The following is a 15,272-nucleotide window of genomic DNA, read 5'->3' as shown; positions in this document are numbered from 1 at the left end:
CCGCCGAAACCAGGACAAGCAGGAACTATACTCCTCCAAACCAGTGGAGGACAAGCCTTGAGAGAAGCAGTGCAAGTGCAGTACTGACCTGGTCCGAGCTGGCTTTGGTGCCCAGTAACTCCACACAACACACCACCTCTCCTGTCCTGAGTGACCATCATAACAGATGGAATCCAAAGTCATGGACTAAATGAACTCAATGGACATTTTGTGGACGTTTTATGGACATTTTACAGAGGTGGTCCATAGACTAAGGGAATGATATCTGTGTATTACGTCAAAGGATGGGAAGGGGGATGGTGGTTAATGAGGTTGTATTGGACAGTGTGGGACCTGAGCATGACGTAAATGGTATGGAAGAAGGGATGGAGAATGTGCTGGTTTTGGCTGGGATAGAGTTAATTTTCTTCACAGTAGCTAGTATGGGGCTGTGTTTTGGATTTGTGCTGAAAACAGTGTTGATAACACAGGGATGTTTTCGTTGCTGCTGAGCAGTGCTGACACAGAGTCAAGGCCTTCTCTGCTTCTCACACCACCCCACCAGCGAGCAGGCTGGGGGGGCACAAGAAGCTGGGAGGGGACACGGCCGGGACAGCTGACCCCAACTGACCAAAGGGATATTCCACACCGTATGGCATCATGCTCAGCATATAAAGCTGGGGGAAGAAGAAGGAAGGGGGGATGTTTGGAGTGATGGTGTTTTGTCTTCCCAAGTCACCGATATGCGTGATGGAGCCCTGCTTTCCTGGAGATAGCTGGACACCCACCTGCCAATGGGAAGGAGTGAATGAATTCCTTGCTTTGCTTGCGTGCGCGGCTTTTGCTTTACCTGTTAAATTGTCTTTATCTCAACTCACGAGTTTTCTCACTTTTACTCTTCCGATTCTCTCCCCCATCCCACCAAGGGGGGAGTGAGCGAGCGGCTGTGTGGTGCTTAGTTGCCAGCTGGGGTTAAACCACGACAGAAAGATACAGAATACCACATTTTTACAGAAGAAAAGTATTATAACACTTGCAATTTTAGTCAGTCAAAGATTAAGCACCAAATTATCTGAAGTCTACAGTATGGTCCTGATACATTGACCAGGCTTCATTTTGACATTAGAACTTCTGCACTAAGGGACCGTGTTGGAGGCACCAAATCATATCTAATCTAGGAAAGATTTTTTTGGTGAACCAGGAGAAACACTTATATTAGCTACACGCAGAATATGTATTCATATAATGTCACACACAAGCACATGATTGAGATACTTTACCTGGTCAAATAGCATCATATTGACTAAGTGCTAATTCACAGCAGTACTCTGCCTGATAGCTTTAACATCAAATCTGGGCCATCTTTGCACTTACAGGTTTCTGTGCAGCTGCTGGTAAGAATTACCCACCCTTCAACCCATGGGAGCACAGAAGCTGTTGCTGCAAAGAAAAAAAAAAAAAAAAAAAACACTCCTCAAGAACCATACTTCACCTCTGCATAACTGTCAAAAATGTGAGCCTAGCTGAATTAATGTTCCAATTGTTTACTTCTGCTAAACTTTGCATTTGACTTGTTACTGCTCAAATATTTAAGCTGTCACTTCTTTATCTGCATCAGACTTGAACCCATTTTTTCATTACATCTTATTTTCATTTTTTTCCATCTTGATGACTTAAGACTTACATACCATTCTGACCTGCTATTAGCGAAGTCACAGCACTGAAGAACACCGCAAAAAAAGTATACAACAGTTAACACATTTAGAGAAGTAATGAAATAACTGAACCAGTAAACTTCAATATGAAGACAAAACTAGGAAATAGGATCAACAAATACAGTTTGTCTACAAAAACCAAATTTTTATCCTTCTAATTAACATGTTTCTGACTGTACCATTAAAAATGTAGCTTCCAAATTTCACCAATATAGTAAAAACTAAAAAAACCCAGTATTTCTACTGCAAGCAAATAACATTATTTGTTATATATGTCCCACAGAGAAAAGTTAGTGTCTTACAGATCATATGAAACGTGTTTTGACTAAGAACAATAAATGCTCAATATTATAAAAAGCATGTAAAAAATGCTGACCTTGGTGCAGGACTTGGAATTAAATTATCTTCAACTGTTTGATGCATTACAGGTTACTCTTATTTCAGAAGCAAACAAAAACCCAACAACAACAGAAATCAAAACCTACCTAACGTGATTATCAATAAAAGCATAGCTTGCATAATGTAAAACTATGCAGATGCTCTGTTTTTAAGATGAGATAGTAAGTAATTGTTTTGTTTCTCCAAAAGCGTTGGTGCATAATTCGTCAGTTTTGGAGCATCTACTTTTCAAGACTCCAGGTGGAAAAAAAGGAACAAAAATCTGTTCATGTGACATACCCAGCTGACTGATCTGGAACTTTATTCATGAGAGCATTAGAAGACAAACCAAAAATGGAAGGGAAGACATTAAAATAAGTAAAAACGAGATACTTAGTGAGAGTAGAATTCACAAGACTTTTCTTTCTTCCTCAGGAGAAAAACACTAGCACTTTAATAGATAACTATGACAGAAAACTCATCATCTACCCACTGGGAAGTGAAATGAATGAAAGCTCAAAAAAAAAAAAAACAAACAGAGAAAGACAGAAGGGGGAAGGGGGTGGCAGAAACACTTCTGGTTTACTTGCAGCTACCTCTCAAAAAAAAAAAAAACCAACCCACCATTATAAAGAATAAACAGCTGCAGTGTGACATATTGACTCTTCCAGATCCTCACACCAAAAGTCATATGCAACATAGCTTCAATTATTTACATCACTTCATTTCAGCCAAGTCACATGGCATGCCATACCTCCTCTTCAAAATACTGTTCTGTCCTGTCACAGTGACAAAGAACAGGACAAGAGATTGTTAAATTGCACCTAGGCAGGGAGATGAGGATTAAGGCATTTGCACCAGGGTCAGAAAGCAATCAACAAACTTCAAAGGTAAGGCACTGCACCAATCTTAAATTTCCTCAATGGCAAAACACTCAAAACAAGGCAAGGTTTGCCAATAAAGGTAACATTTGCAGCTAAAGCAAGGGGTTAGCAGACAAGCTTTGAGGCACAGAAGTCCTCAAGATCACAATTTAAACTTTTAATTTAACCTACAGGTATCAACTGGAGAACTGAAAACAAATACAAAAATGCAGCACTCTCACTAGAAAATTATTTCTAATTTTTTATCTTCTATGTCTGTAAATAGTCAGAGCTGATGGAAGTTATATTAGGCAGAATGAAGTCCTTAATTAAAGCTGAGGCTTCTCAGAGTCAGGCATCCATTTGGTGAGGTCAAATTACAACAGAGTAGAAACTACCGCCATCATCATCCAACTATTATCAACACCACAAGATCTATACGCTGGACAGTTCAGAAGCCTCTGTCATACATACAGATCAAAATGAAACAAATTTTTTTACCTCCCTAGTTTTCCTGATTTGTTAAAGGCCATCTGAGCCAAAACTTTCTTCTTAGAACAGAGGCATCAATCTAGACCACAGACAAATTTTGGAACTACAAGTTTTACTGAAAGACACAAGCTTCATTGTAGTCTAATCATCTAAATGAAATACATAAACAAAAATGAGATTTTTTTTTTTTTAAGGATGACTGATTTAAATTTGTCACACAATTACGAAGAATTTCAAGTCTACTTCTGAAGGCATTTCATGCAACAAGGCTTGCTAAATCAGAGAATCTTAATATGTTCTCACAATACATAAAAAATTACCAAACCACATTTAATAAAGAAACAAGTGGAAAAAGAATAAAAATTGGTGGGTGCTGACTGTAATTTGTTTTACTGGAACATATCAAATAGTTTCAATACTCTTCTGCTAAAGATATGAAGAAAAGCTGAAACAGGAATTCACAGCTACAAACCACACGAGACCATGTGATAAGAGACATACCCACCTCAAAATGCAGGTGCATTGCCATCCACATCTTGCTAGCGAATAGTCATAACTGAACATATTAACTCAGTTTCTCAAAGACTTAATAGATGACAAATATGACTCTTAAGACATGTTCTCCATTAAGAAACAGGTTTGCCTCATTAGGTACGCCAATTAAAGAACGTTTTGTGACACCATGGATTTTCAAGTGGTAGGGATAAAAAAAATGCTTTCACTGTGTGGGTATCTAACATGCCACTGACTTACACAGCTACATTAAACTAGTTTAAAGATAGCCTGCATACATCTATCTACACACGTCTATCACAATATAGCTTTATCTTTGATCTAAGAGGGGATCTGAGGAATTCTAGCTGAACAGACTAAAAGACTATTGTCCTGAATTTGGTCTCTAATCTGGAAGACAGATCTAATTAGTAATATTTTTCCCATCATATGTTGTTTAGTATGGTACCTCGGGAAGTCTTTCAAATGTGAGCATTAAGATAAGCCAAGGAAGTTGCTATATAGGAAATACAGGCAAGGCCTATAAGCTTGTAACATGTCTAAGCATACTGCACAGACCTATCGGATGCACAGATCTAAGGTCTGGGAGAAGAATGTTCTGGTTTTAGAATATTTCTTACATTAATTGCCTGAGACTAGCAGTACAGCACTTTAACCCAGAAACACCTTTTTTCAAGAAAAATTATGAAAACAATATGGACGTTATCTTCCCTCATTATCCAAATGACCCTGAGCATCTCTAGATCCAATGCATCTTCCCATGGGCAGAGTATGAACCCTGGGCAGTAAGAGGGCTGAAACCTCTTCTAACAGGCACAGCAGACAAAGCAGGAGAGAAGGGCTGGCCATGTGCTTGACTAGGTTGGGTGGGCAAACAGTGTGTGCCTTTCTTTGCCACTAAACTACAGCCAGAGTTCCCTTCACCAAAGTCCTGGAATTTCAGTACAGCATCTCAACCCCTTGGTGCATTCTGGAAACTAGGAGTGGCAATGAAAGTGCGGATCTAGAGCTACATTCATTAGATTGAACAGTGAGACTTCAATATTTATTGTAACTCTCAAACAGAAGTGTACAGTTTCGCAATGAATGATTGCAGACATGTTCTTTAAACAATCATAATCCAGTTAGGTATCACTCATTTAGACAGACACATTACTTTAATTATGCTCAAATTGTCTCCTATTGCTAAAATAAAAGTTAAATAATTTAATTTAGTATGGGATACAGCAGAGGAGAAAGAGACTAAGACTTGGATTAAAAAGCTTATATGAACGCCAAAAAGAGAAAAAGACGATTCCCTACATACTCAGGAACCATTAGAACCCTTTAGCATTTTTTGCCAAACATGGTTTTATGTATTTTTTTTATAGTGTTTTAGAAAGTTTTGCTAAGGCAACTTGTGTAATGACTATAATACAGCCAACATGCTGTATTATAAAGAAGACAACAGCAAGATCTGACTAATGTGTATTAAAGAAAACACATTCACTACCATGGGAACACTGTTAGAATTCACCACTATTTCAAGTAGTCTACAGGAAGCTTTTCTGTGCTAGACTGCCTCTCCTAATAATCTCTCTACTAATACTTCTAAGACATAAACATTAATAGTATAACAGGGAACAAGCACACAGACGTCGTCGTCAGCTTACAGCATTTTCATCTAAATAGGTCTAACAGACACAAGGAAACATGGTAGAAAGAATACCAGAATAAGATCTCCACCACTTACACCATCACTACAGCCAAGGATTTAGCTGGAACATTGAAACTAATTCACTGAAAACTCATTGTAAGCACAGTTAATGAAGGTGGGAGAAACAAGGAACAAAGAAGAAAAACAAAAACAACACACAACACAAAAAACCAGGTGTTACAAGAAGTGTACGAAATTCCGTTGAAAGCTGACTTCATCTAATCTGGTCTAGAAGTTTCACCAGAGTATTTTTGTTGTAATAAACTGAACCATACTAAAATTATGCCTATACCAAGCTTTTGGGATGCATAGCTCTAACAAGAAGAGAAGCAAGTTCCACCTCCCAATCTTCAGTTATATTGCAACTCAATCTATATACGTAAGAGCACCAGCAATACCAGCAAAATAAAAGCAGAGTTAGTTTAAACATTAAACTACACATAGGACTTGCCAAGTTGCTGCCATTTACAGGAAAAGCTCAAGAAATCTTGCAGCATATGCAAGACATTAACGTACAGTTAAAACTACTTTTCTCACTTCCTGTGTGGAGGTAGTATATAAAATCCACCTGGAAGTAGAATTCAAACATTATCAGGAGAATTTGTTTTTAACTATATCTTACAGAGTCCAAATTAGTCTTTCAATGATGGTCTGCAAACTCAAACACCACATAATAAAAGCACTCGGGGGGGTGGGGGGGGTGGGGGGGGTGGGTTTGCAGGTTTTCAGAGATCAAAAAACAGGACCTAAAAAAGTCAATGTAGAAGTTTTTTTAGACTCCAGAATGAACAGTTATCAACCCAAAAATAGAACAAACCTTCCCTAAAAAGCATTTTACATGTTGAAGTAATAGAACTACATTTTCTGCTTAGTCAAGAGCAGACAGTATTTGTATACCCAGAATCAACTACTGAGGATCTGAACATTTGACCAAATGGCTAGAATATCACAATGAATGCTGAAATCCATTTTTAATCAACAAAAGGCATGGCAAGTTGGCACATAATTTTGGTTTTTCTGAACTTCAGAAAAAGAGGTACTCTTCTACAGAAATCAAAACAAAAAGATGCCTTCCAGAAAATGTGGAAAAAAAAAAAAAAAATCACATCACAAGCAGCATCCTGAATGTATCGCATGTGAAGTTCCTTCTCCTGCATAGTAACAAGAAACAAAAAGTATTCTAATCCCCTGAATATTGTAGCTACTACAACAACTGCAGCACAAGCTCTTCTAAACATATGCATCTCAAATGCAGAGCTTACCCTTCAAAATTAACACACCTACAACAACCTTTTTCATTACTATAAGCAATTGTTTCCTTGCCCAAATTTGTATTTGTGCCATTTTCATCTCCTTAGACAAAGAAATACAAGAAAATTATAGAAAGCAGTCAAATCCAGACACACAGTCTTAAGTAAGTAGATACATTAATGGTAGGACACTTCAAAGCTTAAAGGTCTGAGACCAGAAATACTTATAATTTTGAAACAAGGAGTTTGAGGCAAGATGAGAGAGGCTCACTCTCTTGCAAACATAAAAGTTGATAAATCAAGCCAGACACACTCATGCTACATACATAAAAAACAACCTAACCAAACACCCATGGAACTGAATTTTGTATCTTCACTCTACTTCATTTGTATCTTGGTTAAAAAAAAAAAAGCTGCTTTCTAGTTACTTTAATCAGCTGTTGTCAAACTCCTGCAGGAATACATCTGTAAATCCTCACACAGGTGGACTGAATCATTCATGTTCAAGATCCAGTTATATCTTTGAAAAATTCTCACCTACTCCTTCCTTCCTCCCCTGTGGCTCAAACACTGACACATCTTTGTGGGTGCACCACGTGAAACCAAATGATTGTTGGGCTGGCTGTCCCTTTACTGTTCCAATATTGCTAACAGATCAGACTATTTTAAGATAAGGTGAAATATCTTATAAACCATTAAGATTTAAGCAGAAGAGACCATGAAGAATTAAAAGCAGTGAAGTGCAGATGAGACAAAAGCCAGAATTGTGATCTCAACTATTCAAGATAAGAAGCCTGGAGGATTCCTCGTCAGACTGCAACTCCAAATTTTAGTCTGTAACTTACTTTCTCCTGCTTCTAACAGTTGTAACAAGCACAAAAGAAACTTCACATGAAGGGCTGTTGTTCCTTACACCTTCAGAAAATTAGTCATTCAAGCCTTTAGAAGAACAACACACCAAAATCTTTGTGGCTTGCTTGTAGGCATTATCTACATGCATGCAAGACAGACAGCTACAGAAACAAACATAATGCCTTAAAAGAAATAGATCTGAAGAAAAATCCTCAGATTAAGTGAGTTTGCTGCACAGAAAGTTTTCAAGAAGTTTATCAGATCATCTTCTCATTAACATTTCATTAAAGAATGCATGATGGAAAAGCAAGTTGAAACCTCTTTTCAGAACTAGTCAGCCAGTATCTTCAGGAATATTGTGGTAGGTTTTATTACTGAATAATTCAGCCTTAAAAATACCGTGTTTAAAAAAAAATAGGATCCAGAAAGTCCTCAATAAAACACAGATATGAGCTTCACATGGGGGGGTGGGGAGAGGGATTTTAAAGAAATTTATTAGTATCTCAAGAACAAAACAAGAGACTCCCTCCACTTTTCTGTTCCCTTTTCGGGGGAGGGGTGCAGGGGAGATTAGACACAAGGTGTTAAAACAGAAAAATCTAAATGGTTTCCAGACAAACAGGTCTTCTGACTTTCTTTGATGCAAATAAGCTCCTGCTCCCCCACCTCCAGAACATAAGCATACAAGAAGCAAACTGCTGTTCGAAACTATATACAATTATGGTCCAGAGTCTGGCAAGGGAAAGCAGAGGACAGGCAGCTGCAATCACAACCCATTGAGCTTCTATTCTAGATCACAAAAGTCAAATCCTGAGTACAAATGCTGCATAGTCAATTCCCTGCACAAAATCCCCAAACCATTACAGAATTTTGCAAACAGTATCCTGACCAGACTCTCTGGGTAGGAAGAAATCACCAATGTTCTACACAACTATCTTCCCATACACTTACAAAGAGGCATCATCAAAATGAAGATCCATTTAAGATTTAACTTTATTCTGCTGAATGAATGAATCACAGCCTAATATGACATTTAGATCAAATCAAATACATTAAAAGCAAAGCAAATTAAGAAACTGATTGCAGTTTTAAATCATCCTACCTTTAAGAGTTTATTTTTATAAAATCAAATAAAAACACACTGTTTACTGATATAAAATTAGGGCACTATCAATGATGGTACTAAAATCTTGAAGATGGAACTGTCTATTACCGACAGCTTTCTAAACCTGCTTTTCTAATAAAATGAGGTTTACGTGATCACAGTCTATTCTCCCTCATTAACAGCTTCTGATTTAATTGGCCAGTTTCAACCACATGCACCAGTAAAATTATCAATTATTTTTAAGACTTTATAAAGTGCTGTAGGATTTTTGACCTGGCGGTTGCACACAGCCCCCAGGGAAAGCACCTGACCTGCAGTGACCAGACAGGCAGCAAGTTCTGTTGGATTACTCAGGCAGTCAGCAGGTACCTGTACTCTGACTAGCCACAGCTAGCAGGCCATTTAAGATATTTAAAGAACTTAAGAGAAATACACTGTATAGAGGGGATACTCTGAAAGATCAGGGAATAACAGAAGAGTCAAAAAATAAGGGAAATGGAAGTTCTGTAAGTTTTATTACTTGCAAACCCACTACTTTACTATTACTGTTCAGACTATTTTTAAATTTACCTCCACCATTTCTCCAAGCCATATTTTAACATCATAAATAAAATGGGCTATAGTACACAGAATAAAAATTTTCATATACACATTGTCTTTGTTCTTCCCTCTTCCCTATACCATGCTTCGTTTGCTCCTCAGCAACCCAGCCGTAAAGCCTGAATCCTTTTATCTCGTGCAATCACTCTGGTTATGCTTGCCTAGAGCCAATATTAACAGGACAGTCTACAGATCCTTTAATGACTTCCCTCTCCTCTTAGCAAAAATTAGAAGGTGAAAAGAAAAAAAAAAAATGGCAGCAAAACCCAATAGCACCCATTAGTAACATCAAGTTGGTTGTAGCCTAGGCTCGTTCTAAAGTATTTCTTCAGTCCTGTAGCAAGACCTGAATTCAGCAGCTCAGCCAGGACCCCAACTGCTGCACAAGCATGTTTGGATCACCAGAGGGTGCTGCAGGGGCTCATAACATGGCTACACAGTAGCTTTGGGCTTGGATCACAACCTTCTAACATGGGACAAGTCCTTTTATCAGCCTTAAAAAAAAAAGTAGTTTTGACTTAGGTCTCTTAGTAGTCATACCATTTCGATCCCCTCTCCAATCACCTCTTTGGAAATGAATGACTTATTTTCCGATAGAATCTGGTGCAAGTTTTATATAAACACCTTGTGCTAACACACTATTCATTGTAAACACGCATGTACTTGACAACAACAGGGTTCATGGACTAATTCTAGGGCATCCTCAAAAGATTACTGTAAAAACAAGCATGTCATCACTAGGCTTAACTTGACAGTACAGGAGTCCACCTCCTCAGCAAAACCATATGGGGAATCTACAAATAGAGAAAAAAAAAGACTGCAACCCACTGAACTAGAGAAGTCTCACATACAGGGCGTGCTAAAAGTATCTGCGTGAAGATTTACTGAAAAGCAGCTACTGGGATAACTGTGGGCTATCAGGTTACATTTCATCTTACTGAGAATCCAAGCCTCCTATGCAGATAAGCCTGTAAAAAACAATTCAACTAGGAGTCACTAGGAGCATCCTTCAGAATGCTAAGACAGTAATAGTAGTTGAAATTTTCAACTCTCCCATAACACTACTTCATCTCCTGAACAAATCATTAGTCTTTTGAAGTACTTACCTCCTATTTTGCAGGAAGCATCTAAATGACTCCAGTATTCAGGAACATTAATCACTTATGTTTTAAAATCCAGAACTTTCAATCATTTGAACACCACATTTTACTAGTTCCTTGAAGCTACTGAATTAACAGTGATAAATAGAAACATTGACCAATAGCTTTTTTTTTTAAAGGAAAAAAAATCATTTGACAATTATCTTATTATAACTCTTGTTGTTTTACTCCTCCCCTCAAATTCCAACTCATATTAAACCCATGACAACATCCGGGGGACTTTCTGAATTTCTTTGTGTCCTTCACTGAGAACAAGTGTTCTGTATTTCTATCTGATTTTGTAATGTAGATTTGGTAAAACAAAGTATTTTTAAAATTTCAGTTAATTCAATTGATAAGTTTCCCATTACTTTTTTGATGGCTATTCAGGTTAGCAGTTTACATATTTGTGACAGAGAAAACAACAAGCAGCTACTTAAAACTGAAAATTATTCTTTGATATTCAACAATGTTATTAAATGCTCTACATACTCCTTGTGAATTTTTAGAGTATTTGTGTTAATACCTAGAACTTCTGCAAAGTATACCCATATTCCACATCTCCGATACCCAGTGAATACCTGCCTCCACCTACTGATCACATCTCTCTTCAGCCATGCAGGATTTTGTCTCCTTCCCCTGAAGGAGTTCTAATTTAGTGCTTCCTAATGGAAACCATTAATACTGCTGGCGCTTTTTTCACAGTCGAGCCCAACATCTCTCAAAGCAAAGATCTTCATATATGTTTCAGTGGCAAAAAGTTAAGACACCACCATTTGGAATGCTATGAACAAAGATAAGGAGAACAAGAGGACAAAACAAAAAAAAACCAAAAACCCTAACGCTCCAAAAGAAACACAGGAGGATATTAAGGAAGTCTCTCAGAGGAAATCCTTCTTCCGCACTCAAAAGCTTCAAATCCCAAAAGCCAACTGGCCAAGTTAATATGTGTATTATCAAACTCAGACTAACAAACATAATTTGACAGCCTACAGGCTCAAAAATTCTAGCAGAAAGCGCTTTCCCTTTCTCTACACATCAAGTGAAACACTGTATCTCTTGCCATACCTTTTACTTTCCCCTCTTCTACCCTGAAACCAACAGGCATCTTGAGCATAAATTTCAGACACCTAAATTGCAATTAAAACCTCGTAACATTACACAATAATGTTAACAGCTTCAAGGAAAAATATTTAGTTTACTACCCTCACTGTGAGACAACATAATACAAGCACAGTGATGATGGAACATCCCATTTTCTCAAATATTCTCAGAAGACTTAGTGCTTTGAAAGCTCACACTGGAAAAAGCAACATTTTTTAGTTGCTATATACACCAACTTATTAGCAGTCATTCTTGTCAGCTTACAGTTTTTAAAACAGGATGCATGCAGTCATATCAGGAAGAGGGCAGTTGCTGTGAAAGAATGATACCAAAAACAAGATGTCCTTAATGTTGATAACCTCACACAATGTTTCTGAGCTATACTATACAAGTTTTCCACAACAGTAAGATGGTCAATTAAACACAATTCAAGACATCTGGAGAAAGATGCCCACTTAAAAACAGTCTTTTTTTTTTCATATCTGAGGAAAAAAAAACTATTATAACTTCTTCAGCCTCCCGGACTCAAGTATTGCAGATTTTGTGTGATACGGGGGGGGGGAAGTCACCTTATCCTGACACCTTTCGACGGTTTCTTTAAGGGACACTAACTACCAAGGCAAGTCTGTTCTGCCTTTTATGACCCCTCATCTTTGTGTGTGTGTGTGTGTGTGTGTATATCTTTGAGTCTCTCAAGGTTCAACTACTTGCTCACCCTCTTCTCTTACAACTGCTTGTAATTTGTCCATATCCCATCTTTTTACACTTACAATACCTTCCTACGCATCACAAGGGATACTAAAATGATCTCCTCTGAATTCTTTCTCTCAACTCTTCAGGAAAGAAATGTTCTAGCAGTATAGCCACAGCACAGCTCAGTTATAGATGTGCTTACCTAATTATATAGCTAAAAGTTCAATAATTTATCCCCCTTGACCTTCCAAACATTGTAAGTGATCACAGAAAATTACAAGATCAGGCCTATGTATATTGGTACAGCACTCAATACTGATACTGACCACAGCTTGCAAATATTACTGCCAGTATCAAGATGACATATCCATTTCACATATTCTCACAGGTCTATGGTTAGCTTTCAAACAATAAAAATAACATTAGTCCAATCCATGCAATCCTGAATTACAGTGTTGGAAGCAATCTGGTTTTCAAATGAAGCTGAGTTTCAAACACACTTGAAGGGATTTAAAGTAAATGGAAAAAATCCTTCTTTCCCCCTAATTACCATCTTAAAAGTATCATGAGCAGAAACCCATCCATTCTACACCCCACCCTTTTAGGTGATCTCCGACCACCACAGTGAAAGCAAACACATTTTTCTCCCAGTCATTTAGCTCTTTATGTAAAAAAAAAAAAAAGGGGGGGGGGGGAAGCACAGTAAAAGATGCTTTGTCATCAATGCCTGGTACACAGATACTTAACTCAAAGCAAGCACCTTTCCACAACTATGCTTCGCTAATAATTCCTAACTTACTTTTTATCTTAATATACTTAAAATAGGCATGCAACAATACTTAGTAACTACTAGTGAAATCCAGCTGAACACAACGCAATACAGAATGCACTTTTAAGTCTCTTGGTTGGCCCATAAGGACTTCGGCAGAATTCAAAAGCTCTTCAGGGGCAGAGACAAATATAACTGGGAGACCTACCTAATTAAGCATCACTAACATTTTGGATATAAAATAGTTAATTCCCTGAAAAATAATTCAATTAATCACACTTATTAAGAAGGATGTATTTTCTTCTCATTATATGGGCACGCTTGTACTGTTACAACACATGGGGAAACAAAAAGCATAGTGCTTTCTGTAGAAAAGGCTCTAGATTCCCCTACATCAAAATTTTGAAAAAAGACTGACCACAAAATTCAGCTGTCTTTACCTGACAGTCATTTCTGCCTAATTCTTCACTGCAGCCTCAGATTAAGGAGCAAAGGAGGAAGGAAGATTACCATATATACCATTTAAAATATTCCAACTCAATGACTGTTTTGGCAGGGGGGGAATTGAAATCTCAGGAACAGAGTTGTCTGGCAAGATATTAATTCCTCTTTAGTGTCAAATGGAAATGAGAGTATGAGAGTATGTAGTACAAGGGTTTATGTTCCTAAAGAAAGAAAACATATTTGAGTTAAGGATAAAGAAATCTAGAAAAATTCTCACAGAACCATTAAACTTAAGTCTAAACAATACAGTTGATAAAAATAAGAAGTCCTTTAATATGGAAGAAAAAAAAATCCCTTCCTTTCAACTCCATAAGCAATAACTTGAAAGGTCAAGTGTTAAAATAAGAATGCACCATATGAGGGGGGTGGTAAGGGGCAGAAATCTAGATCAAATGCTTACTTTGAAATAAACAAAGCAAAATATGCTATTGTGGGCTACAAACTTAACCCTCCATGGCATTATTTGTTAGCTAGTATTCTACCACAGAACACATGCTGCAGGAGGGGAGGGTAATTGTCATATTACACAGCTGAAGTCTGCTTTTAGCTCTTAGTAATACTACTTTGTTCATTCATTAAATACTGTATCAATGACCTAAAATATATTTTGATTAGCTGTCCAAAAAAGTTCCTGAAGTCTTTTTACTGGAAAGTCAACAAAATTAACTGGGGGGGGGGGGGGGGGGGGGGGCAGGAATCAAAAGAATGTCTTGCTGTAATCTTACAGACTTTATAAGACACCAAAACCACCTTGTAAACATTCAGGGAAAAAGTCAGCTATATTTAGTTATTTCAGGATCTGACTGCACCTTCAGAGACTTTATTCATTTCACATGACAGGAGAAAGAGTTAAACTAAACCCACATTCAGTATCACTTCAGTAACACATTGGCTAGTCCATTCAAATAATTACTGCATTAGCCTTTCAACACTAGCAGTAAAGCATACAAGAAGAGAGAGGAATGGTGCATTTATTTTCCCTGCTTACTTTACCAGAGCTGAAGGAATCAAATCTGAACACAAGACAACGGGCACCAAAAGTAGTCACCCATATTAATCACAGACAGAGATTTTGACTTTTGTTCCATTTGATCAACTGAAGAACACATTATTACACATGTGAAATAATATCTTTCAAATACAAGAAACGTGAAAACTTGAATAAAGCCACTTTATGCATTAAGAAGTTACACAGCATATACGTCGCCACATGATGTTCAAATTAATTCAAAGTGAGTTTTGTTTCAATGAGAAGGAAAAGTATTTCCCAGTGGTTTGCACACATTATCAGGCTGCTGTCATGACTGAATAGGCCCAAAGCCTAAGTTTTACACAGAGTATTTAATCCTGCAGCCTTTAAAAATAAAAATTAAGAATTTGGAGAGGTGAATAAAATGTGCTGATGTTGACTTTTAGAAAACGTTTTTTTAAAGTTGACCTGAAACACAGACATCTCTCACGCAAGGCATAACAAACTACAGTTATTACAAATTCAAGATATTTCTTATTTAGGCAAAAAATTTAGTTCCCAAACTAATACAGATTTGCACATTACATGGCATTACACTACACTACTTTTACTACTGTTAGAGAATTAATCAGCTGTGTTTTGTTATGCAT

The 15,272-nt window shown here is 37.4% G+C and overlaps 1 protein-coding gene across 11 annotated transcripts in view; it reads right to left on the bottom strand.

The window, feature by feature from the left end:
- The window catches only part of MEF2A (myocyte enhancer factor 2A), a 98,960-nt gene that overhangs the window by 80,811 nt on the left and 2,877 nt on the right, over positions 1–15,272 (bottom strand). For 7 of the 11 annotated variants that reach the window (XM_076348009.1, XM_076348017.1, XM_076348019.1 and 4 more), the window contains exon 1: positions 1,260–1,345. The exons of 3 other annotated variants lie outside the window; for them this stretch is intronic. The gene's annotated coding sequence lies outside the window, so the exon portion shown is untranslated. One more of the 11 variants, XM_076348013.1, reaches the window with a different exon arrangement.

This window comes from Aptenodytes patagonicus, chromosome 10 (assembly GCF_965638725.1).
Source record: "Aptenodytes patagonicus chromosome 10, bAptPat1.pri.cur, whole genome shotgun sequence".
Taxonomy (NCBI): Eukaryota; Metazoa; Chordata; class Aves; order Sphenisciformes; family Spheniscidae; genus Aptenodytes; species Aptenodytes patagonicus.
The sequence above is the reverse complement of the archived record's forward strand: the minus strand, read 5'-3'. Positions and strand labels throughout refer to the sequence as shown.